Below are 13252 nucleotides of genomic sequence, written 5' to 3' on the forward strand. Positions count from 1 at the left end.
TTTTTATTAGCACCATTCATACGCGGCATGTCCTTAGGTTTTTAAAAACCTCAGAGTATGTACTACAGTTCATGGTTTCAGTGACTGCTGTGGATGGGTTCATCACAGATATTGCTTTGGCAGAGCTTTTGTTTTCAGAGTCTCTTTGAACATCATGGACCACAACATGGGCTTTTCAGGAGAACAGTTTAACTCCCATCCTTTATCTTCCCTCTGCTAATGTGCGTTTATTAGCCTAACCATAGCCATAGCCTGTACTTAGTAACCAGGTAACACATCCTCTTGTCAACTTCTTCAAAGTTTTCCAACCCTAATTTAAATCCAAACTTAAAGCAGTGCGGTACATTTTTATAATTTTTCTTAAATTACTTTGAGATGTCTAGTAGCAAGCTATATTTACTGCCAACTCCTCTAAACCTTAGAAATCCCCTTTTTCATGAGTATTGATTTAAATATCTTGTAGGACATTCATATTAATCATTTCTGTTACTGAAAAAATTTGGAGTCTTTAATTTTCTGCACCACGTCAGTGTTTGTTTGGTTTGTTAAGTGAAAAAGTGTTTGGGCCTGGAAACGGCTAACGACATCAAACTTAAATAATAGATATCGCCACGCTGGAAAAATACCAGCCGTTATCAATGATAATTCCTCTTTTTCCTTTGTTCCATGTCATAGCTTGTTTAGGCAGCGCTGGCATTTTCCATAAGATGTTAAATCAGCCAATAATTGAATGAGGAGTTGGGAAACTGCCCGAGCAAGCTAGCTTGCTACCGTAATTTATTGCGTAGAAACCTTACTCTTTTGTTTGAATCCAAACAACAAGGTTAAATGAATCTGGATGGTATAAAGCAGTTAATTAGCTATACTTGATTCCTCACCTTTAGACTAGCTGTCTCCGAGAGACTTTGACAATATCCCTTTTTTTTGTTACAGATTGTTCACTATGTAATGTAATTATTTATTACATTTACAATGTAATAAATCATTTGAAATGAACAGTTTATGAATTAGTGAGCGTTTGAGGTACATTTTGTTTCATTTTAGACAGTCTAGAGACAGTCCTGTGAAAAACTAAACACACCACATGATTAATTTGACAATAACATGATAGCTTTAATTTGCGGGGAATTGTAGCTCATCCTATCTTACAAAATTGCTTTAATTCATTGAGATTTGCAGGCATTCAGTTACACACAGCTCTGAACTATTATCCACAGCATTTCAATCAGATGGACCATTTTAGATTTGCTGCTGTGCTTGGGGATCATTTTCCTGTTGCATGACCCAGTTTGGGCCAAGCTTTAGCTCTGGACAGATGGCCTTACATTTGACTCTAGATTACTTAGTACACACTATACTTTTGTATACTGAGGAATTCATGGTTGACTCTGTGACTACAGGGAACCCAAATCATCACCCCTCCACCTCCATGCTTGACAGTTGGTATGTGGTGATGTGCATTATGTCCAAATATCGCCACTGTGGTCTCATCTGTCCAAAGAATCTTGTTCCAGAAGTTTTGTAGTTGGTTCAGATGCAATTTTGCAAACCTAAGGTGCGCTGCCATGTTCCTTAACCTTTCCAAACAAGCCATACTTGTTCAGTCTTTTTCTAATTGTCATGAACTTCAACATTTAAAATGCTAACTGAGGGCTGTGCAGTCTGAGTCGGACCTCTTGGGTATTTTGCAATTTCTGTCAGCATTGCAATCTGACCTTGATACACCTGAATGCTCCAGACCAGGAAGTTACCAAAGCTTCCACTTTTATAGAGTTGGCCAGACTAATTGATGTTAAGTTAATCATGATTAGCAGCAACTGGTTGCCATTTACCTCATTAATTCCTATACAAGGGCTCAGGGTGTACTTTGTTTTTTTTTCTACCAAGAGTGTAGCCATCTCCCACACATTTCCACTCTGAGCTAACCGCGCAGTAATATCACAATTACAAACTAAGCATGTGGCTAAAAGGTGCATAAGTGCACTTCCCAAACACATCAAACTACTCCTTTAAATTGTGTTATTCTTTAAAACCAGCAAAAGGCGAAGCATGCCAAATTTAACAACTTAAACCATCAGCTCACGCCACATCATTTCCTGTTTCATCTGGGTTTTGTTTTGTTTTTTTAAACTGTACAAGTAGTGAATATTACTTACTGCCAGTTCTGATTTGGCCGAGCCTTCAGACCAGGGTAAAACCTATTTAAGCAAATAGAAAAGAGAAAGCTAATCTCAAGGATCCAAAAGCTCTGTTGCCAAATGCAAAAATGTCTCTAGAAGTTACCCAAAAACACACAGTTAACCTGCTGACCTTCCAAAATGTTAAATGTCATAGTAATAAATGAAAAAAAGGAGGCATTGCCCTTTTATTTTCCTTTCTCTTGGTTCTCCACTTCTACGTCACCGAGCTGAAAGTCAGCCGTCCTGCTGAATCAACCCAGTGAGCAGCCAGTGAAATTCCCTTTACCTGCACTGTCTGCATCTAAGGCTTTTTCAATGTAAAGCTCAGCTGACGAGTCACTTCACTAAACAGAAGACAGTGTTTGTGTTGTGCTGTCCGTAGCATTGTGTGCAGATGAGTTAAAACTGCCTATTAAATAGCATGGCTTCTAGAAAAACATTTAAAAAAGGGGATTTACTGAAGAGCTTATTCAGACTAACACGGTGCTTTTGAACCATCGATTGCTTTAAGAACACATTAGAGATGCTATTTCATTGAGAACATTGCTTGAACAAGCGCCAGCAACGACTGTTTGGAGACATTTCCATCACTCATACTGACACAGTAAGCACAACCTGGTAATTGGCTGCAAATTTCATGTTAAAAAAAGAAGGAAAAAAAAGGTACGAGTTACAAAGTTTCTGGACACATCTGATCGACTCCCGCTCATTCAAACTTCCCACCAGTGGCTGCAGTAGCTCAAACATGACAATGAACTGCTCAAGAAGCCTTGAAACTGCACGCTCGGCTGATTGGAGTGTCCTGTTAGCCCTAATAACATCAAACAACCTGAATCTAAACAGAGCTGTGTCGCTGCAGCTATAATAGTTTTATGGCTCCAGAGCCCAAGGTGCAGTGTGGAGGCTATTCTAATCCATTAACTCACACCATGGGCAATTACCTCCCCATCATGTACAGCAGTTCTCTGAAGCAGATGGCCAGCAGCACACTTTCCAAGATTCATAGTTCCTCGCATGAGATGGGGACCAATGTGTTTTAATGACCTTTGGAGCCAAAGATTTGACTAAGTACAACCATTATCTGGCTGCTGTTGTAATGGTTTAGGCACTTATGATCAATACTGCCTTCAAAAAACATCTGCTTCAACCACATTACATTAACTACAATGTTAGGGATATCTAACTGATGTTGAGTTACAGCTCAGAGTCTTTTATAAAGCCCCTCTCATTGAGATTGGTATGGAATTAATGGGCAGAATCAATAAAAGATAATGGGTTCCTACAGCTGTTGTAAATTCCAATATGTGGAGTTGACACTGGAGGAAGTCGGTCTGGAATATATTATTGTCACCGACTCAACAGGATCAGCCCACTGGCTGAGGCTCCAGATGTTCTGAGTATTGATGGGTCCCAACACATTCCGCTGTCTCCCATATGCCAGACTTCGTTTAGGAACCTTTAAATTAAATGTATTCTAACCCATTAGCAATATGCAAGACTCTTACATCCTGCAGCCAATCATTACAGCCGAGACTCTATATCGGCTGGACACTTTTAAAACTTTGGCAACTTAAAGTTTTAAAGTGTTCCTCAGTGGCAGCTGATTACACGGATGAAATCATGTCCACAAGTTGTTTTTTTCTAAAGAAAACGCAGTGATTGGAATATGGCTTGAATGCCGAATACCAACTACCTTCCACGCTAAGTATAAAACACCACTTATCACAATGGTGACCGTTCAAATCGCTAATAACTGATGTTTGTTTTTAAACCTGAACTTTTGTAAGGGGAGTTTGGTGTAGCGTTCCCCAAACAAGGCATCGAGGGGAATTCACGCGTTGATAAGGAATCACGAGTGCTCTGGAGATCTTTAAAATCCTCCGTAAAGGCTTTTCTGCTGTGAAGGGCTTTGGGAGACTGCGCTTGAGGACGAACAACAGTTTTGTTTCTGCGTTAAGTATTCATTAAAGGTGCGGTTAAAAAGTAACAAGCAGGCAGCCAAAACGCCGCTCAACGTACCTCTGGATCCGCCGCTGGCGTCCCTCTGCGACAGACTGCCGACAATATTCCCCAATTAAATCAAATGTTAGCTGATAAAACTAGTCCTGCGTGTCCTCGGTCCTTCAAAAAGTTGCCCAAATTACATCCTCGTGTTGGGAAGAGGGAGGAAAAGAGTGCCGACCGGACCGGAGCGCAGCGCACGTCTGCCCGAGCCGCTGCGGGGAAGTTTAGTTTAACAACATTCCCACGGCAAACAAGTGGACACGCTGCCTTCTATGTGCTTTACACGCCCAGGAATTGCACACCCGGCTCAGGTGTGATTCACGACTAAGCCAACACGCACTCAGACACGCGCGCCCGCTCACACGTATACTTCCAGCTTTTAAAGGAAGGAGCGCGTGCTTTCCGTATCCAGAGCCGACGCGAGCTGCACACATCCGGCAGGATCTACTGCCACGAGCTCCACTGGAAACGGCGCGAGATGCAACAAAACTGAGGAATATCAGGGTGAAGGCTTTTCCTCCTCCTCCTAACACTAACCCCCAATGCCTGTTGGCGTATATGCTCCGTCAGGTTTGCAGCATCAAACACAAAAAGCATGCACAAGCTTCCTTTCAAAATAAAAGCTTATAGAAGGTTTAACCTTAAAAATCTTATGTGCAAGAATTTCCTTGTTCAGGATAAATAGGAGATGAGTCAAATGCACAAAAATAAGAGTGAAAAACAAGCTTCAAAGCTAAGGAAACTTACATCACAGTAAGTCATTGTAAAACAAGGGCAGTAACGATGAGGGAAAATATCTGGTCACTTAAAATGACCATAAAATCTTGAGAGACACCAGCTCTCTGAAATGTATTTGATTTTGCAGCTGATTCAGACAAATTCGAACCTCCTTTATTCTACATTCAGTTCAGACTTTAGGGACCAATAGAAAGAATAAGTCCTATAAGTAAACCAAAGAAAATGGGATAATACCAAAAATACATAATAAATAAAGGCTGCTGGGTTTACGAAACAACATAGCAGACCATCCAACCTGAGCAGGCAATGACATGCGATGGTTGGTAAGAGGATTAGGACCTATGGTTACTTTCATTGCTACATTACAGTGTCTAGAGTGTGTAAGCACTGCAAAGTCATGTGCATAAAAATAACATTACCATGACAGTGACATGTAAGTGGAGACAACAAATTTCTTCTTTTGCCTCAAAGGAAAGGCAGGGCTTTATTCTAAAACACTGAAAACAAGAAAACCAAGGGAGACAGAAAAGTTTTAAGACCAATAAGGTAACATTTCTAGAATGCTTGAGGAAATATCTGGGCACATTTGACAGCAGGAAGCTGAAGCTCCATGTAAGACTCTGTAAATTTTAGTTATGAAGCAGGTTTACATTACAACCCAAATGGAAAAGAAATAGAAAAAAACTTATAAAAGACTTGCATCAGATTTGGCTTGCTTCATATAGTGAATCATATAAGGCTTATATGATTTACTCATGAAAGTGGCCACTTTCTCATTAGTTTCATATATTGTTTTGGGAAGTATCCAAAACATACAAGTTTCATTTATATAATTTTTCAAGGGATCTTATATCTGTTTTCACTCTTGTATGCTTTTCATACATGTTTCACACAAGACAGATACAAACTTCATAAGATTTATATATATCTTTTCCATATGGGAACAGTCAGGTGCTTTATATGGTGCTGATCCCCTGTGCTGATCACTTGGCAACAGTAAGAAAGAAGAACTCCCTAAAGAAACAAGAATGAGTCTTATGAGTCTTTTCTACATCTCTGCATGTATTAGAGGCTATTCAAATTCTAATTCTGAGCTCTAAACACTTAAAACATCAACTGTTTCCTTTCCATGTCTAACTGAACTTTCTTCAGACAAAGCAGCAGAGAAGGAGCAGAGAGCCTTTGTATGTGATTAAAACAGCATGCATCATTTCCTGCAGCAGCTGCTCCGTGCGTGTGTTAATGTGCAGAAGGTATACAAAGTGTACAAATTAGCACATTAATGGCACCTTGGTGCATTGTAATTTTTGTTCTCGCAATTACTTAATGTTTAGCAACGATTTGTGTTTCAACAGAGATTATTTTCTGTTAATTAAAAGAAAATACAAGCTTAAAATAAACGGTAAGAACTTGCTTATTCTTTTAACCCATAAAACAAGCTCCCTGAAAGGGATTTTATTTTGAAAATCTCATCCGGAAAAGGTATGCTTCATTTTCACCAAATTGCAGTAAACTCAGTCCCAAATAAATAAATAGATAGATAAATAGAAAACAAATAGAAGGCAATTAAACACAGCCAAAACCCCTCCTTTAAATTTAGCGTGATTTAAGAGAAATAATGAACAGCACAGAAAACTCATTGAAATCAAGAAACAAGCCAACAGGCAGCAAGCAGAAGCTCCCAAAGGGGATGTTATCCATGCTTTAGATTAAAGTTTAGTTTTAAGCATATTATGAACATGTTAATTTATATTTATCATCATCTATTTAAACTCCTCAGAGACACTGATTTGATTTCTTTTTCCTGTTTTCTATAGATGCTTCAAAGCCTGGGAGAGTGGTGGTGCTGCCTGTCAAGCCCTGTTAAGCGTGCAGTTGCTCCCGCTGTTAATTTGAGAGCTTGGTGGGCCACAATGGAGGCTTTGTTGTTGGAGAATTTGTCTAAGAAGTAATCCTTGACATTGGGCCATTCAGAGGCCTAACCTTTTGTTTCATAAGTCTCCTGAATGTTACAGTAGGCATCAGTGCTTTAGGATAACTTGGAGTGGTGGGAATTATTTTGTGTTGAGTTGAATAAGCTGCCAGTGAGAATGTATGTATGTGGGAAAGGTCAAGGGTCATGGGTGTAGAGTTCTCGTATAGTTTAGGACTATAACTTATAGTTTAAAGTTTGTGTCTGTTTGCTAGATACCGTGTCTTGTTTTTCTAAGAGTGAACACATATCAGGTACTATCGTGGCAGTTATTAAAGTTTAAAAAAATATAAAAATGACAAAAATGGCACTTATTAGTTTGTGAAGTTCCAAAGCTTTGTGTTGAACCTTTTTACTGTCACCATCTTGGCTTTGTGCAGATGTCACATGTGGGCTGATGTGACCCTGACTTGTTGATCACTAGGTAGCCAACCTCTATGGCATAACATGTTTTGTTGTTTTTTTAATGTAAATTGGACCATAAGTTCTTAAATGAACAGCATGATGTAATTAGAAAGACATCAAGCTAAATATTTATAAACAGTGTAACAGTGTAGCATCAGTGTAACAAAACTGCATACTGCATCTGAAAACATACATGGAAATTCAGGACATAAGGCAGAAACAGAGTTTGAGCATTTCTAACAAGCTTGAAATATTTGGAATGAGCACTTTAAACAGAGTTTAACATATCCTGAACTGTGTGAGCCAGCTGTCTGTAATTTCTTTAAGTATCTTCCGGAATAGTTCTTCAGCATTCTCAAAGATAAAGTCAGAGCTCTTCTGTTAGTTTTTCTGTCACCCACCACCATCACCACCAACACCACCACCCCACACCCCCCTGCTTCAAGGACAGGGCTCTGAGGAGGCCAGTCCATGACTGACAGTGTTTGATGGTATTTCATGATGTGTTTGTCTATCCAGGGATGATTTAATTGCACTGGCAGTGTGTTTGGGGTCACTGATGTACTGAAAAATGGAGCATTACCAAACAAATCTTTTCCAGATGGTATTGCATGGTGAATGGAAAAATCTAGTATTTTTCTACATTCAAAATTCCATCAATGCAGTCCCAAACCATGACAGAGCCTCCACCATGTTTTACATATGGCTGCAGATACTCACTACAGGAGAGAGTTGAAGCTCTCAAGCACTTGACACTGAAGGGCCAGATCCATCTCTGACGTCCTGTATGAGGTATTTGCTATATTTTCTCCTATGTTTTCGGGCATATGTCACAGACTTTGAGTTGGTCGATAAAGGTTTGTTTTTTTTGTTGCTTAAACATGTCTACTAGTCCTGCGTTTGGGTCCTCACTTCTGAACAGTCACTTCTGGCTCCAAAAATGAACAAGGCAGTAGCCAAAATTGAGGCTTTAAAACCAAAATGCAACTTCACAGTGGGTATATCCATCCTAACAGACTGTCTGCCCCCTTGGAGATAAATAAAGTTATCAGAATCAGAATGCATCTATGGAAGCTATCATTCTTTCTTATAATCTGTGGTATTATTCAAGAATTACAACTTTAGTGAGCTCTTGCAGCGCTCCTATAGAATCATTTGAGATGTAATTATGATTGATGCCTCAGCAGGAATCATTGACATTGACATAAATAACAGCCTAAATCACTAGCTGTCTGACAAACTCTTGAGATGACTGGTCAATTATCAGTTTGGCATTTGAAGTATCTGATCATACGCATCGCTAAGAGTGTTTCTGGGCTGCAGGGCTGACTGGTTGACTAACTGAGCTGTTAAATGTAGTGTTGGAATGACAACCAAGCTCTGTGTGTGTGTGTTTACACTGTCTCCTCAAACAAAGCCCATGTAAATACGGACACACAGTCTTGCGTACACATGCTTTCATGTGTTTCACAGACACCCTGAAGCTTGTCAATACACTTTACTTAGACTTGGGTCAGCACATAGAGACAAACACAATCATACGCACCGCCTGCCACATTATTCCTTGTGGCTTGTTTGCTGTCTCTGGTCATGCTCCGACTCATCCACTCAGTCACCAGACAAGAGCATTTCATATTAGAAAACTCTGCAAAACCCCGTATTTCAGTCAGTGATAGCACTAAGTATATCTCTGCACTGCAAATAAATCATGAGTAAAATAATGGTAGGAAATATAGTCTGGCCTTTGGCCTTTAATGTAGACAGCATTAAAGATTGCACAGGACATATTTATTCACTTTGACAATATATATTAAATTCAAAGAGGACAGAGAATGAATCAGAAAAAAGGAGACAGATCTATATAGAATTTAATGGACATTTTATAGAAACTATGGATTTTCCTTGTTTAATAATTTTTCTCTTATAGCAGTGCCAATCATGCAACCTTGAAAGACTTAAATATTTCAACAGCTATTAAAAACGTTGTACAGACACTCATGGTCCCGAGCTGATGTATTCTCCTGTATTTGGAGAATTTCAGAGTATTTTCCATAGCACCACCAGCAGCCTGGCCAAGTTTTTATGCCTCTGTGCCAAAGACAGAGAATGGGATAGATGTCTAATCTTGTGAAGGTGACATCTCCTTCAAGGCCACTTTTCAACACTAAAAGTCGGGAACAACTTGGAGATTGTAAATGTATTTTACATCTGATCACTTGACTATTAACTTGTTAATTTCTGGGTCCAAACGCTTCTGCAAAATCAAGGAAACTCTAAGGCACAAATTCTACCAGGGTTATGCGATTCAGTATGCACGTTAAGCAAACATGTAGGACCACATTTATTCATTCTCTTGCAAACTTTACAACCCTTCACCTCACATTCAATATCTTAAATAATCAGGCCTTTGTCATATCTTAAAGACCTCATAGTGCCTTATCATCTCTCAGATTCAATCAGCACAGTATGCGCTTAGATCGGAAACAGAGTTGATATGTTATCACTTAACTAAAGTAGATCAGGAGCCCAGCTGTTTAATTCACTATATATTTTCCACAAGTATGGACTGACGGTAATGTAAAGTGCAACTAAACATACGTCCTGTTTGAGGTAATGCTAGTGCCTGATACAATGTTTCTTTAAAGCAGGTAATTAGTTCTGTTAAAAGTTCATTCTCAGGCTTTCCAGGATTAAAATCACTTCCTTTAAAAAGCTGCTTTGCCGAGAGTGGGAATTGACCCCAAACCTCCGCGTGGAGACCAGAAGACCCTTATGCTTGGGAAACAATCAATGCTTGAGTTTGGTGCCTTAAACCACTCAGTCATCCTGACAGTCGAGAGCAGAGCTGACTTTTGAACACCTTGTGGGTAATTTTATTCAGATTTGCCACAAATGTTTTCTTTGACCTAATAAAGTCATTTCAAGTTCTGTATATACACCAGAATTTGAGCTTTAGGTTGAAGGATACTGCCACAGAGCGGTAAGTCTAGTTCTTCATCTAGCCCTTAGTCCAGTATTTCAGGCTATGTTGCATTAAAGGAACTTTTTGTAATTATCCTCTGTAGACTTTAACAGAAACTTTCAAAAACAGAAGGCAGCATTTTACAGGTGAGGGTGTTAAAATGTCTTTTTTTAAACCCTGCCTGAAATTGCCATCAAAAGTTCACAAATGCAGTATCTCGTGAATGCCTTAAGGGAGTTGATGTTTTATATCCAGAACCCTTGGAGTTGAATAATTTAATTCCTTCAAAGTTTTCCCATCATGCATAAAGAGTTAATGGAGAACTGCAGGTTAAAGAAGGTGTCTGGAAATCTGTTAATTTTTAACCTGAAGGCTGTTGGAAGAAGGCAAGTTTAAGTGTGAGTCTCTTAACTGATTCTGAGAGACCATAAACTGACCTTCAGTAAAAAAAAAAAAAAAAAAAGCTTCAGTGATGTTTGACACAGAAACTTTTAACTTAGCCACTATTTCATTAACAGAAATGATTTCTAGTCATGTTAAATGAAAGTCAAAACTTGTCAGGACTGGACTTTGAACCCACGCCTCTATAACTGCACAGAGGCTTAATAAATCACTTCCAACTCTGTAATCAGATGTCATCTAAAGAGGCCAACTGTCCAGTTGAAAGTAGATTTCAGATCTATTCACTGCCAAAAGGAGAGCAATGTGTGGGAAAAGGTGTGTCAGGAGTGGGATTTGAACCCACGCCTCCATTTATAGACCAGATGTCCCCTTGCTGAGGAAGTGCCTGACACTTGAGTCTGGCACATTAGACCACTCGGACATCCTGACATCCACACAGCACAACTCACTGACTCAAACAAGAGCCCTAATAAATTCCCTCCAAGCATTCACTGCATATATGAGTGTTCAGTGTGCAAACTGTACCTTGACTGGTTGGCAGGGGCATGCACCCACAAGTTGGTAATTCAATTTCTAATGAAGTGTGTCATGAATAGTGGCAACTACTCATTTGGTTAAGACAGCAAAGACTCATCAACATTTTCTTCTTTACTCCTGGCCACAAACCCAGCGTTAGACACCTGACAGTGAACTATGACCTCTGATACCCACATGTCTGGTCAGCTGTCCTTGGATAGTGTATTCCTACCAGCTGCCTGTTTGTCTGCTTGTCACTGTCATTATCTTTGAATGGAAGTGGGCTGAAACAACACAAACAAACAACACAACAGAGAACAAATTTCAAGTGCTGAAATCAGAACTGCGAAGGCAGCTGGAGACTGCTGAGTGGAAACACTTCATGCACTTTATTTTGATTTCAAATCAGCCCTGAAGCATCTAATCACACTCCAGTGATTGGTCACAAAAAATGTTAACCCCGCAAGACTTTTAAAAATCCTCTCGAGAAAAGAAGATCACAAGATCTCTGCAATCTAAACAACAAGTTTTATATTTATTTTAGATTAGAGCACTCAGTTGAAGTGAGGCACAGTCCATATCCCCAAAAACATCATTATATGTTTAATTGACGCAGTTGAGAATTGCAGAAGAATACGGTTAAATTAGAGTATTTCGGCTACATGAACCTCTCAGCTGCTGCTTCGTGACAAATTTATTTTAGGCAGCTGGCTATTATTCAAATTTATGGACATTTATTTTAAAACGAAGCAACAAAACTCCCAAAGTATCCAACAACACATTCAAGTTGAATTTTGTTGTAATACTGTGCAATCCAGAGTTACTGTGAGCTGACTTGAGTGCTAAGTTCAGGAAGCTGTGGCGTACAGAGTAAGATGTCCTTCCCTTTATGACCAAAGCAGGATAACGGTCCATGTTACAAAGTTCCAATCAAACCGGCTTGGTGAAAATGACAATGAGTTTACTGTACACAAATTTTCTCCACAGTCACCAGATCTCAATCCGGTAGAGCAAGTTTGGGATCATGCTGTCATGTCAACACTGACCATAATCTCTGAGGAATACTTCCAGCGAGCCAAGAGGAACGACAGCAGCTTTGAAGGCAAACCTGGTTTGGAGAAACCTTAGGATACTCGTTAAAATGACTCCCTCGTTAAAGTTAGCGCATGTTTGCTGTCACAGTTAAACTGCCAGAAACTTTAATAAAGTTCAGCTAACAAGCGAGGTGAGGGTTAAGGAAAACTGATGCAGGCTACTGGGAGTAAACAGGAAACAAACAGGGCTGCGTGACGTCACAGTGCGACATTTTATTGACCCATTAATTCAGCCCATCCATGGAAATGTGGGCTATTTTTGTTTGAGCTGAAAGAGGTATTCAAACACCTCATTATTACAACGCCCACAGGTGTATGTGTGCGTACGAGAGCGAGAGAGATGTCAGATGTGAATGATTTATGAGTATGCAAATTAGACTGTTGAACTGCTGAAGGACAGTGAAGAGAGAGACAGCACTGTAGGCACACACACACACACACACACACACACAATATTGTGCTCTGTCAAAGCTGCCAATCTAAACCTCTGTTTATTCTCTGTTTTAAATTTGCAATAAACATTAGCTCTGTTTCGCAGCCAATAAAAGTTCTCATAATCTAAATGAAATGTTTACATTACAGAGGCAAACCAGACCAAAGCTGCATGTAAATGGAGTCATTTCTGGAAAACAATGACTTTGCAGCAGCACCATCAGTATTATGGCTACATTCAACACACATTACTGCAAAAACAGAGATGAAAACTACAACAGGAATTTCAAAGACTGATGTAAAGATATTCAGCGTGTGTGAAAATGATCACTCATGTCCAAACTAATGCAGATTTTCTTAACATGCAGGGAAGTAGTTTTTTTGCGGGGAAAAATGAAAGGTTCAATGCTCCTGCTTTTAAATGCAAAAGTTATTCATCAAAGCAAACTGTAAAGAAATCATTTAGAGCTTTGGATCCAGGCTGGAGTAGAAGTTGTTTTACTTCTACTGTAAGTAGGGGTCGTCTGTAAGTCTTATGTCTCTTGGG

At 39.5% G+C, this 13252-nt stretch overlaps 1 protein-coding gene across 1 annotated transcript in view; it reads right to left on the bottom strand.

Annotated features, from left to right (window-relative positions):
* The window catches only part of plxnb2a.1 (plexin b2a, tandem duplicate 1), a 227176-nt gene extending 222520 nt beyond the window's left edge, over nt 1–4656 (bottom strand). The window contains exon 1 of the mRNA XM_063500433.1: nt 4200–4656. The gene's annotated coding sequence lies outside the window, so the exon portion shown is untranslated. The remainder of the gene's footprint in view (nt 1–4199) is intronic.
* Nucleotides 4657–13252: the final 8596 nt, after the last annotated feature.

This window comes from Pelmatolapia mariae, linkage group LG17 (assembly GCF_036321145.2).
Source record: "Pelmatolapia mariae isolate MD_Pm_ZW linkage group LG17, Pm_UMD_F_2, whole genome shotgun sequence".
In the NCBI taxonomy this organism is placed as follows: Eukaryota; Metazoa; Chordata; class Actinopteri; order Cichliformes; family Cichlidae; genus Pelmatolapia; species Pelmatolapia mariae.